Raw genomic sequence first — 13,687 nt, 5'->3', positions numbered from 1 at the left:
AGGGACCCTCCAAAGTGATTGCTTGCAAAGCCATTTTGTTCCAAGTCGCCACATGTGGCCTGTTGCAGCCGGTCTAATGCCTTCCATCTTTCTACACCTATTTCTCCCTTCCGATGTCTTCTTCTCCTCACCCCCCCCCCCATCTTCTCATCTTCTCACCCGCACACACCCACCTCCATTCCGTAGCTAAACCTTCCCCCTCCCTGCTGTTTTCTCCCCTGATTATCCCTCTGTGCCCGTTATCTGCCCGACCCCATCCCGGGGCCAGGCGCCATCCCCCTTGCGGGAGACACACCGCAGCCTCTCTCTCATACATGAATCCCGGTTCTAGCTACCTTGCTAGTGTGGTGGCCCCCTCCTGGGAGTTGTTTCACTTCCTCCCATTGCCCGATTTCTGGGCTTCCTGTCCGCCATTTCCCTGTGCTTAGCTATACTTAGATCATCCTTCCCTCTCTTGCTGCTCTCGTCTCCAAAACGGGGCAGTGTTCACCCGTGTGAAGCAGTCTCTGTGGCAATGGTCTCCTGTTGGCTATACAGACTGTAAAAGGGAGAGAGCTTTTTTTTGTTAAAACATTGCTTTATCAAAGTCTCATTCTGCGGGCTCTTCATCACTGCCCCTGCTGCCATTTCTCCAGTCCATTCTCTGCGACGAACATGCATCTGCAGGGAGCGTGAGAAAGTGTTCCCTGCCTTGATACATGACCCAGAGCTTGGCTGGGTCCAGCATTCCGAATCCTACGCCGTTTCTGTACAGCGCGGCCTTCACTGTGTTAAATTCGGCCCAACGCTTGGCCAGGTCAGCCCCAATGTCCTGGTAGATCCGGATCTTGTGACCTTCCCGGCTGCAGTTTGTGGACTGCCTGGCCCAGCACAGGATTCTTTCCCGGTCATGGTACCGGTGCATCTTGCCGATTATCGCCCTCGGCTGTTCCCCGGTTTGGGCTTTGGTCGGATCGATCGGTGCGCTCTGTCGATTTCAGGTGGGTTGGGGAAGCTGTCCCTTCCCACCAGGTTACCCAGCATTTGGGCCTCATAGTCTGTGGGGTTCTGACCTTCGCTCCTCTCCGGTAGGCTCACGATTCGTAGTTTCTGCCGCCTCGACCGGTTCTCCTGATCCTCAACCTTTCCTCTCAGGTTGCCTTGTGTCACGACCAGCCTTGCCACCTCCTTGTCCAGGGCGATGATCCGGTCGCTCTGGTTCGTTGTGGCTCTTTCCAGATCTTTAATCGTTGCCTCCTGGGCCTCCAGTCGCTTTTCGGCTTTGTCCAGGGCCACCTGCATGTTCGCCAGAGCTTCGGCCACAAGCTTCACCGCAGTTTGTATGTCCGATTTCATCTCTTCTTGGTATTCCCTCAACTCACTTGAGAGGAATATCCTCCATCCATCCCCTGGTGAGAGGGGGCTTTTCGTGCGGTGGGTCAGTTCCTCTCACTCTGGCGGGTTCCGAGGTTCACCGCCTCGTGCGCTGGTCGGCTCAGCCGATTGTTGTTTGTCCCGGCTTTTCCCACTCCTGGTCTCCACTCAGCCTCTGGACTGGCTGTTGTTCAGCATCTTTCCTTCTTCCTTCATTCTGTAATGGTGTGGGGCTGATTTGTATCGTTTGCAGGCGTTTTTCGAGGAAAAAGAGTCTATTTTTCAGGTTCGCGGGAGGAGAGCCACCTGATGTGTGACTTCTTAGCAAACCCCCAAAACCGGAAGGCCCCTCGCCTTCTCTCTGTTCTCGTACTGGACCCTACTTGCCCTCCGTAGCTGCCGCACTGCTTTTCTCGTCATCAACCTATCAAAGTGCCCCTGCAGCCTCTTCCTCACCGCCAGCAACTCCTTAGTGGCCCCCCTCCCCGGTATCTCCTGCCCACCTCGACTATCTCGTCCAGCAACCGTCCGTGCTCCTCCCTCCTCCTCCGACCCCTGTGAGCCTTAAACAAGATAATCTCACCTTGAACCACCGCCTTCAACGTCCCAGAACGTGGGTGCCGACACCTTCCCATTCTGATTAAGCTCCACATAATCCCCAGTCACCCTCCTCACCTTATAACAAAACCCCTTATCCGCCAATAGGCCTGAGTCCAGCCTCCATCCCGGCCTCTGCACCTGTCCCGAATGAAGCCTCACATCCAGCCAGTGCAGTGCAAGATCTGAGATCATGATTCACGCATAGGCCACTCCCACTACCCCCACCAACACCACCCGACTCACCACAAAGAAATCAATACTTCAATACACATTATACACATGCGAGAAGGAGGAGTACTCCCTCCATCCCGGGTTCCTGAACCTTCATGGGACAACCATTCCCATATTTTCCATAAACTCTCCCAACTCCTTTGTCATCCTCGACCTTCCCATCGACTTGGGCCTCGACCTGTCCACCTTCAGCTTCATTTCACAATTAAAGTCTCTGCCCATAATCAGTTGCTGTGTATCTATCTCCAGGATCGCTCCCAAGACCCCCTTATAAACCCGGCAACTTCCCAATTAGGCACATATAGAACATAGAACATAGAACATAGAAAATACAGCACAGAACAGGCCCTTCGGCCCACGATGTTGTGCCGAACCTTTGTCCTAGATTAATCATAGATTATCATTGAATCTACAGTGCAGAAGGAGGCCATTCGGCCCCCTGAGTCTGCACCAGCTCTTGGAAAGAGCACCCTACCCAAACTCAACACCTCCACCCAACACCAAGGGCAATTTGGACATTAAGGGCAATTTATCATTGGCCAATTCACTTAACCCGCACATCTTTGGACTGTGGGAGGAAACCGGAGCACCCGGAGGAAACCCACGCAGACACGGGGAGGACGTGCAGACTCCGCACAGACAATGACCCAAGCCGAAATCGAACCTGGGACCATGGATCTGTGAAGCAATTGTGCTATCCACAATGCTACCGTGCTGCCCTTAAGAACAAATAAATCTACACTCTATAATTTTCCCGTAATCCATGTACCTATCCAACAGCTGCTTGAAGGTCACTAATGTTTCCGACTCAACTACTTCCACAGGCAGTGCATTCCATGCCCCCACTACTCTCTGGGTAAAGAACCTACCTCTGATATCCCTCCTATATCTTCCACCTTTCACCTTAAATTTATGTCCCCTTGTAATGGTGTGTTCCACCTGGGGAAAAAGTCTCTGACTGTCTACTCTATCTATTCCCCTGATCATCTTATAAACCTCTATCAAGTCGCCCCTCATCCTTCTCCGCTCTAATGAGAAAAGGCCTAGCACCCTCAACCTTTCCTCGTAAGACCTACTCTCCATTCCAGGCAACATCCTGGTAAATCTTCTTTGCACCTTTTCCAGAGCTTCCACATCCTTCCTAAAATGAGGCGACCAGAACTGTACACAGTACTCCAAATGTGGCCTTACCAAAGTTTTGTACAGCTGCATCATCACCTCACGGCTCTTAAATTCAATCCCTCTGTTAATGAACGCGAGCACACCATAGGCCTTCTTCACAGCTCTATCCACTTGAGTGGCAACTTTCAAAGATGTATGAACATAGACCCCAAGGTCTCTCTGCTCCTCCACAATGCCAAGAACTCTACCGTTAACCCTGTATTCCGCATTCATATTTGTCCTTCCAAAATGGACAACCTCACACTTTTCAGGGTTAAACTCCATCTGCCACTTCTCAGCCCAGCTCTGCATCCTATCTATGTCTCTTTGCAGCCGACAACAGCCCTCCTTACTATCCACAACTCCACCAATCTTCGTATCGTCTGCAAATTTACTGACCCACCCTTCAACTCCCTCATCCAAGTCATTAATGAAAATCACAAACAGCAGAGGACCCAGAACTGATCCCTGCGGTACACCACTGGTAACTGGGATCCAGGCTGAATATTTGCCATCCACCACCACTCTCTGACTTCTATCGGTTAGCCAGTTCGTTATCCAACTGGCCAAATTTCCCACTATCCCATGCCTCCTTACTTTGTGCAGAAGCCTACCATGGGGAACTTTATCAAATGCCTTACTAAAATCCATGTACACTACATCCACTGCTTTACCTTCATCCACATGCTTGGTCACCTCCTCAAAGAATTCAATAAGATTTGTAAGGCAAGACCTACCCCTCACAAATCCGTGCTGACTATCCCTAATCAAGCAGTGTCTTTCCAGATGCTCAGAAATCCTATCCTTCAGTACCCTTTCCATTACTTTGCCTACCACCGAAGTAAGACTAACTGGCCTGTAATTCCCAGGGTTATCCCTAGTTCCTTTTTTGAACAGGGGCACGACATTCGCCACTCTCCAATCCCCTGGTACCACCCCTGTTGACAGTGAGGACGAAAAGATAATTGCCAACGGCTCTGCAATTTCATCTCTTGCTTCCCATAGAATCCTTGGATATAACCCGTCAGGCCCGGGGGACTTGTCTATCCTCAAGTTTTTCAAAATGCCCAACACATCTTCCTTCCTAACAAGTATTTCCTCGAGCTTACCAATCTGTTTCACACTGTCCTCTCCAACAATATCGCCCCTCTCATTTGTAAATACAGAAGAAAAGTACTCATTCAAGACCTCGCCTATCTCTTCAGACTCAATACACAATCTCCCGCTACTGTCCTTGATCGGACCTACCCTCGCTCTAGTCATTCTCATATTTCTCACATATGTGTAAAAGGCCTTGGGGTTTTCCTTGATCCTACCCGCCAAAGATTGTTCATGCCCTCTCTTAGCTCTCCTAATCCCTTTCTTCAGTTCCCTCCTGGCTATCTTGTATCCCTCCAATGCCCTGTCTGAACCTTGTTTCCTCAGCCTTACATAAGTCACCTTTTTCCTCTTAACAAGACATTCAACCTCTCTTGTCAACCATGGTTCCCTCACTCGACCATCTCTTCCCTGCCTGACAGGGACATACATATCAAGGACACGTAGCACCTGTTCCTTGAACAAGTTCCACATTTCACTTGTGTCCTTCCCTGCCAGCCTATGTTCCCAACTTATGCACTTCAATTCTTGTCTGACAACATCGTATTTACCCTTCCCCCAATTGTAAACCTTGCCCTGTTGCACGTACCTATCCCTCTCCATTACTAAAGTGAAAGTCACAGAATTGTGGTCACTATCTCCAAAATGCTCCCCCACTAACAAATCTATCACTTGCCCTGGTTCATTACCCAGTACTAAATCCAATATTGCCCCTCCTCTGGTTGGACAATCTACATACTGTGTTAGAAAAGCTTCCTGGACACACTGCACAAACACCACCCCATCCAAACTATTTGATCTAAAGAGTTTCCACTCAATATTTGGGAAGTTAAAGTCGCCCATGACTACCACCCTATGACTTCTGCACCTTTCCAAAATCTGTTTCCCAATCTGTTCCTCCACATCTCTGCTACTATTGGGGGGCCTATAGAAAACTCCTAACAAGGTGACTGCTCCTTTCCTATTTCTGACTTCAACCCATACTACCTCAATAGGGTGATACTCCTCGAACTGCCTTTCTGCAGCTGTTATACTATCTCTAATTAATAATGCCACCCCCCCACCTCTTTTACCACCCTCCCTAATCTTATTGAAACATCTATAACCAGGGACCTCCAACAACCATTTCTGCCCCTCTTCTATCCAAGTTTCCGTGATGGCCACCACATCGTAGTCCCAAGTACCGATCCATGCCTTAAGTTCACCCACCTTATTCCTGATGCTTCTTGCGTTGAAGTATACACACTTCAACCCATCTCCGTGCCTGCAAATACTCTCCTTTGTCAGTGTTCCCTTCCCCACTGCCTCATTACATGCTTTGGCGTCCTGAATATCGGCTACCTTAGTTGCTGGACTACAAATCCGGTTCCCATTCCCCTGCCAAATTAGTTTAAACCCTCCCGAAGAGTACTAGCAAACCTCCCTCCCAGGATATTGGTGCCCCTCTGGTTCAGATGCAACCCGTCCTGCTTGTACAGGTCCCACCTTCCCCAGAATGCGCTCCAATTATCCAAATACCTGAAGCCCTCCCTCCTACACCATTCCTGCAGCCACGTGTTCAACTGCACTCTCTCCCTATTCCTAGCCTCACTATCACGTGGCACCGGCAACAAACCAGAGATGACAACTCTGTCTGTCCTGACTTTCAACTTCCAGCCTAACTCCCTAAACTTGTTTATTACCTCCACACCCCTTTTCCTACCTATGTCGTTGGTACCAATGTGCACCACGACTTCTGGCTGCTCCCCCTCCCCCTTAAGGATCCTGAAGACACGATCCGAGACATCCCTGGCCCTGGCACCCGGGAGGCAACATACCTTCCGGGAGTCTCGCTCGCGACCACAGAATCTCCTATCTATTCCCCTAACCATTGAATCTCCTACAACTATTGCTTTTCTATTCTCCCCCCTTCCCTTCTGAGCCCCAGAGCCAGACTCAGTGCCAGAGACCTGGCCGCTAGGGCCTTCCCCCGGTAGGTCATCCCCCCCAACAGCATCCAAAACGGTATACTTGTTTTGAAGGGGAACGGCCACGAGGGATCCCTGCACTGTCTGCCTGTTTGTTTTTTTCCCCCTGACTGTAACCCAGCTATTCTTGTCCTGTACCTTGGGTGTGGTTACCTCCCTGTAGCTCTTCTCAATCACCCCCTCTGCCTCCCGGATGATCCGAAGTTCATCCAGCTTCAGCTCCAGTTCCCTAACACGGTCTTTGAGGAGCTGAAGTTGGGTGCACTTCCCGCAGGTATAGTCAGTGGGGACACCGGTGGTATCCCTCACCACCCACATCCTACAGGAGGAGCATGTAACTGGCCTAGCCTCCATCCCCTCTTACCTTAAAGAATATAGCTGCTGTGTGGACTAACTAGATCTCCGCCCTCCGACTCTGCTCCCAGTCAGCTACACTTCCTGTAAACACCTGGCTCTCTTTGCACTCTTTGCGGAAATGTCGGAAACAAAATGAAAGGAGCACCTTACTCCCTCCTCACCTAACTCCCTCGGTCACCAAACTCTCACTATCGCACTCAAAAAGCACCAAATTCAGCACTCCCTCGGTCACCAAACTCTTACTATAGCACTCAAAATTCAGCAGTCAGTGCATACATTGACTAGCACCACAGGCGTCCCCTCTAGCACCCCACTCACTATCACACACCTTCCTCCTGGGTCCTGCACCTCCCTGGCCCCCACGCACCCTGTTCTCTTGTTCAGCAGGATGGCTACCTCTCCTTGACTCTGAATCAAACCCCGAGTGGAACACTTGCCCCACCCATCCCTCCCTCAGCCTAACCTGATCCTTCACCTGGAGATGCGTCTCCTGTAGAAAAATCATCTCCGCTTTCATACCCCTCAGGTGTGCAAAACCCGGGTCCTCTTGACAAGCGCATTTAGCCCCCGGACATTTCATGTCACAATCATTACTGGAGGCTTGTACCTCTATTCCCCTCTACCGTCCGCCATCATCCTCTATCAGTTCTGCCTCACTTAATTCCCCCCTGAACTGGGCCCATCCAAGATGGCCCCCCTCTCTGCTCATGACTGCTCTCAGTCTCCAATCCTGACACATTACAACCCCCCCGCCACCACCACCCCTACCTGACCATCCCACTCCCCCTCCCCTTCCCCCACCTGACCACCCCTCACAACCTACCTAAAACCTTTCTAATTGATGTTACTGCACTTGTGTTTCAGCCGGCTGGGTGAATTATTGAATTTCTTACCATACATGGAGCAGGTGAATGGTCTCTCCCTGGTGTGAACTCACGGGTATATCTGCAGATCAGATTAATTACTGAATCCCTTCTCACACTTGGAGCAGGTCTCTCCCTGGTGTGAACCCACTGGTATCTCAGCTGGTGGGATGACGTTTTAAATCTCTTTGTGCAGTGACAGCAGCTGAACGGTTTATCCTCAGTGTGAGTGGTGGGCCATCAGTTCCACAGCGCTTTTAAAGGCATTCACACACTCAGAGCATTTAAACTGTCTGTTATTGGTGTGAGTGACATGGTATTTCAGTGAGCTGGAGGACAGAGTGAATCTCTTCCCACACTGTGAGCAGGTGACCGATCTTTGCATTGGAACACTTTCCATTAACACCAATATTTAAAAGTTTTTGAAGCAGACAGAGCAGAGACACATTTTTCCTTCTAGATTCAAAGGCTGATTATATTCAGGTTCCGATGAATTGAGTTACTACACCAAATTTCCTCTTAGCCTTCACTGCTCTAAGGAGAACAACCTCGGCCTCTTCACAGAACTGAAGTTCCTCATTCCTGTCACCGTACTAAATCCCTGCAGCCTTTCCAAAGTCTTGACATCGTTCCTGAATTATGGGGCCAGTACCTGGGCCTCATTTACTGAGGAAGAACATTGAAAAGCAGAGAAATCATGTTCAATTTGTTAGATCCTGGTTAGATTACACTTCGAATACTGTGAGCAGTTCTGCATCTCCATTATTATAAAAATGAGAGAGAGAAACAGGACAAGGTGCAAGAAAGATTCACAAGGATGGTACAAGAATGGAGAGTTTTAAGTTACAGGATAGACTGAACAGACTGGGGGTATTTTCTCTGGGAAAGAGAAGGCTGACGGTTGACCTGATAGAGACTTTAAGATTATAAAGGGGTTTTATAGGGTTGATGTTGAGATGAAAAGTTTTCACTTGTGGGTGAGGCCAGAAATTGTGGAAACAAAGATAAGATGATCACTGATAAATTCAGGAGGAACTGTTCTTTTTTTCAGGGAGGTGAGAATGTGGACCACGCTACCACATGAAGTGGTTGAGGTGAGAGACACATATAAGGGGAACCTAGATGAACACATGACGGGGGAAGGAATAGAAGGTTCTGCTGATTCACAGGAGTTGAAGTAGAATTGAAGGAAGCTCAAGTGGAGCCTAAACACTGACGTAGACCAACTGAGCTAATGTCAGAATGAATAGTCTTGACTGTAATTAGCAGCAATAACAGCAAAATCCAATCTCTGCACTCACATATGAACTCGCTGGAGTCTCAGCTGGGTGGATGACCCAAGGAATCCCTTTCCAAACTGGATGCAGGTGAACGGCTTCTCCCCTGCGTGACTGGATTGTTGTGACAGCAGGTGGGACAACTGAATGAATCTCTTCTCACACAGAGAGCAGGCGAATGTCCCATCCTCATTGTGAACTCACTGGTGGTTCAGTCGGTTGGCAGAATCTGTAAATCCCTTCCCATACACGGAGCAGGTCAACAGCTCTAACTGGTGTGACAGTGGTGATGGGTTTCCATGCAAATGGGATCTGAATTAATTCCCACAATTCCTACATTTCCATGCATCTATGGTCTCTCCAAAATCTGAATGGTTCGATGTTATTTCAGGCTGCATAACTGGTTGAAGCTCTTTCCACAGTCAGTGCTCTGGAGAAATCTCACTCCCCTGTGTGTATTTCACTGCTTTACCATTCACACTCCCATTTAACATGTTTCAAACTGACAGAACAAAAAATCACTTCTCCAAGATAAAAAGACTGATGATATTCACAACCTGAGAAATCGAATGAATCAATCAGACCCTGCTGTGACATTTGATTTAGTTTACAGTCTGTAAAAGCTCCCCTTCTAAAATGCTACAAAAAAGGGCATTACAGTCAGTTGCATTCAGTTCATAGCACTCTCGCCTCTAAATCACAGGTCCCAATATTTATATCTTACTCAAGGATTTGAGCATAGAAACCAAGGATGACTATCTACTGCAGTCTGGAAGGTGAACTGCAATGTAGAATTTCAGATGAGGCATGAAACCGAGCTCTGGTCTGCCTGTTCTGATGGATGTTTAAGATCCAAGGTCACTGTTTCAAAGAAGAGCAGGGGAGTTATTCCTGGTGTCCTGGCCAATATCTATCCGGTAATCATCAAAGAAAAAATGTTGGTGGAATCCAGATGTTTGTCTCTGATGCCAACACAACTGCAGCAAAAATAGATGACAGAAATTCAGAATACAAAATTCTACTTGCCATGAAACATCCTTCTCCCTCTAAAACTATAAATCTCTGTCCCCTCATGCACTCCCTTCTCACTATTTATTTTAACACTAATTCATCCCACTGTTCTCCTGCTTTTCCCCAATTCTCCTCCCCTCAAGATGCTGACTCTCTGGTACAGTTTCACTCTCACCTATTGTCTTCCCCAATATGTCACCCAAGTGTCTAAATCTTATCCTTAAGTTAACAAACTGTTTTGCTCAGGGGAGGAGAGGCATGGTGGTGCAGTAGTTAGCACTGCTACCTCATGGCGCCAAAAAACGTTTGCATATTCTCCCCGTGTCTGCTTGGGTCTCATCTCCACAACCCAAAGATATGCAGAGTAGCTGGATTGGCCACGCTAAATTGCCCCTTAATTGGAAAATTAATTTTCCAATTGTTTCCAGTGGTTAGCACTGCTGCCTATGACACTGAGGACCCAGGACCGATCCCGTCCCTGGGTCACAGTGCGTGTGAAGTTTGCCCATTCTCCCTGTGCCAACCTGGGACTCACCTCCACAACTCAAAAAGATATGCAGGGTGGGTGAATTGGCCAAGCTAATTTTGCCCCTTCGTTGGAAAAAAAGAATTGGGTACTCTAAATTTATATTAAAAGTTGGAAAATAAATTAATTGGGTACTTTAATTTTTTTTAAATTTATCCAAAGTTACTTTGTGCCAGGGTGGGGTTACTTCCTCGCTTTTCATCCCAGTCCCTGGAATTTGGAGACTGGGCTCAGTATGGGTAATGGCAACCGGGGCTCCCACAATCCCGCGCGCTTGAGAAACCGCTTTATCCGCAGCGCTGGTGGAGAGCACGGGACTGCGCATGTCCAAGGAAAAGGTCAGTTGCACACACAGAAAAAGGCTATTCCATTGGGCATGTGGTCCGCTCTTCTTGAGGTCAAAAGTGCTTCCGTGGCCACGTGACATTGTGCCCTGCGTCTTTAAGCGGCTGGCAACCAATGGGAAGAGTCGAACGACCGGAAGGACTCTGTTCCTCCGCCAATCAGAGCTCCCCCATTGTCTCAATTCGGAAGCTGGACATGGAGGTTTCTGCCGAGCAAAGTTGTTGTTCCTCGAATGCTGAATGAGCTTGAACTTCACACAGATTAAAACTTCCTCCTGTATCCAACATCTAGGAGTAAAACTTTATTTTCTCCCCCTTTCCATTTATTTTCTCATTCTGATCTGCAATTGGTCACTTGCAGCAAATGAAGAGAAAGGAAGTGAATTCAGGGAGAGTGCAGACTCTGGAAAGCTTGGCACAGGTCTCTCTGTCTGTGAAATACATTGACATCCTTTGCTCCCTCATCTTCACACCTTTATTTGTCTGGCAAAAAGGATGGTCTCTTTCCTAAAGTTCACAATTAAAGGGCTGGTTTCCCAAGGTGAAGGCTGAACATGAGGGTCACGGGGAACAGGTTGGAAAATGGACTGAAAGTTAAAATGAGGAGCGAATTCTTCACTCGAGGATGTGGTGAACCTTTGGAATTCCCTCCCCCAGAGGACTGTGGACCCTCAGTCATTAAGTATTTTCCAGATTGAGATTGATAGGTTTCAAGATGTTGATGTCACCAAGGGAAATGGGGAATAGTGTGGGGAAATGGTGCTGAGCTAGATCGGCCATTGAGCTCATTACAGGGTTGAGCAAGTTCAATGGGCCAAATAGCCGGCTGTAACTCCCATTTGTTATGATCTCTGTGTTAAGGACAGGAAGCCGTGAGCGTGAATCTGTCAATCAGCATCTTCAGAATTGGGAGGGTGAATATTAGTACAGCCGAGTGAGAATGGAGGGAGAATGTGTGGGACGGAGATGTACAGCTTTTGGGGAATGAGTGTTCAGAAATTCTGTTCTGAGTTTCTATCCTGTGCTGACAGTGTTGTCTTTTGTAAAAAAAAAATCTAGAATATTAAAAGAGGAATTATAGCCAGAAATCTCAAACATCATGGGCAAAATTCTCCGGAAACGCTGCGATGTCCGCCGACTGGCGCCCAAAACAGCGCAAATCAGTTGGGCATCGCGCTGCCCCAAAGGTGCCGAATGCTCCGCATCTTTGGGGGCCGAGCCCCAACCTTAAGGGGCTAGGCCGGCGCCGGACGAATTTCCGCCCCGCCAACTGGCGGAAAAGGCCTTTGGTGCCCCGCCAGCTGGCGCGGAAATGACATCTCCGGGCGGCGCATGCGTGGGAGCGTCAGCGGCTGCTGACGGCATTCCCGCGCATGCGCAGTGGAGGGAGTCTCTTCCGCCTCCGCCATGGTGGAGACCGTGGCGGAGGCGGAAGGGAAAGAGTGCCCCCATGGCACAGGCCCGCCCGCGGATCAGTGGACCCCCCTGGGCCAGATCGCCCCGCGCCCCCCCCAGGACCCCGGAGCCCACCCGCGCCGCCTTGTCCCACCAGTAAGGTAGGTGGTTTAATCTACGCCGGCGGGACAGACATTTTAGCGGCAGGACTTCGGCCCATCCGGGCCGGAGAATCGCGGGGGGTGGCCCGCCAACCGGCGCGGCGCGATTCCCGCCCCCGCCGAATATCCGGTGGTGGAGAATTCAGCAACTGGCGGGGACGGGATTCACGCCAGGCCCCGGCGATTCTCCGACCCGGCGGGGGGTCGGAGAATCTCGCCCCATGTCTTGATCTGCCAGAGTCACTTGATTCCTTGGGGAACACACACCCGAGAGTGTTCCAGAGCACTGACTGTGGAAAGAGCTTTAACCAGACACGCAGCCTGACAAAACATCGCAGCACTCAACAGGGCGAGACTGCTCATGTGCTCTCTGTATGGGTAAGGCTTCAATTGTCTAACCTGGAGAGACACTAGGAGACCCAAAATATGGAGAAACAGTGGAAATGCTGGAACTGTGGGAAGAGATACATAGCCCCATCTGCACTGGAAGTTCATCGACGCATTCACACTGCGGAGAGGCCATTCAGCTGCACTCGTTGTGGGAAAGGATTCAGTCAGTCATTCACCCTGCAGACACACCAGCGTGTTCACACTGGGGAGAGACCGTTCACCTACTCTCAGTGTGGGAATGGATTCACTCAATTATCCAGCCTGCAGAGGCACTACTGGGATCACACTGGCGAGAGGCCATTCATCTGCTCTCAATGTGGGAAGGGATTCAATCAATTATCCAGCCTGACGTCCCACCAGCAAGTTCACAGGAGGGAGAGACCGTTCACCTGCTCTCAGTGTGGGAAGGGATTCTGTGTTTCCTCGTACCTGCTGAGACACCAACAAGTTCACAATTGATTACAGGGGTTGGATTCTGCTGCTATTGTTTCTGCTCTCAATTACATCCAGGACTGTATTTTGTTCATTCTGAGTTGGTCAATGGGGAGGGTCGGAGGGTTTCTTTCTGCTGGACTGGCCTTCTCACGACTGATGCGCTTGAGCCTTGTGGCAAATTTCATAAGGATCACAGAGTGAAAGGGTGTTTGGAAGGTAGATGACAGATAGTTCCTGTTTCTGTTTGGAACCCCTAAAGAATACAGGTTCAGATGAAGATAGGCTATGGTAGTTACATGGTTCTGTCTCAGAACGAAACTGTCAAGCTATGAGGGGCAAGTTGATTGGGAACTTACAATAAAATGTGTAATGATACACAGGCAATCGCATTTAAGGAATTATCACATATTTACGTAAAATATAGATTCCTTTCAGAAACAAAAATCCAACAGGAAAAGTGACGCAACCGTGGCTAACAAGAAAAATTAAAGATTCCACTGGTTAAAGGAAGAGGCTCA

This window comes from Scyliorhinus torazame, chromosome 5, assembly GCF_047496885.1.
Source record: "Scyliorhinus torazame isolate Kashiwa2021f chromosome 5, sScyTor2.1, whole genome shotgun sequence".
Taxonomy (NCBI): Eukaryota; Metazoa; Chordata; class Chondrichthyes; order Carcharhiniformes; family Scyliorhinidae; genus Scyliorhinus; species Scyliorhinus torazame.
Note: the sequence above shows the minus strand (reverse complement) of the source record.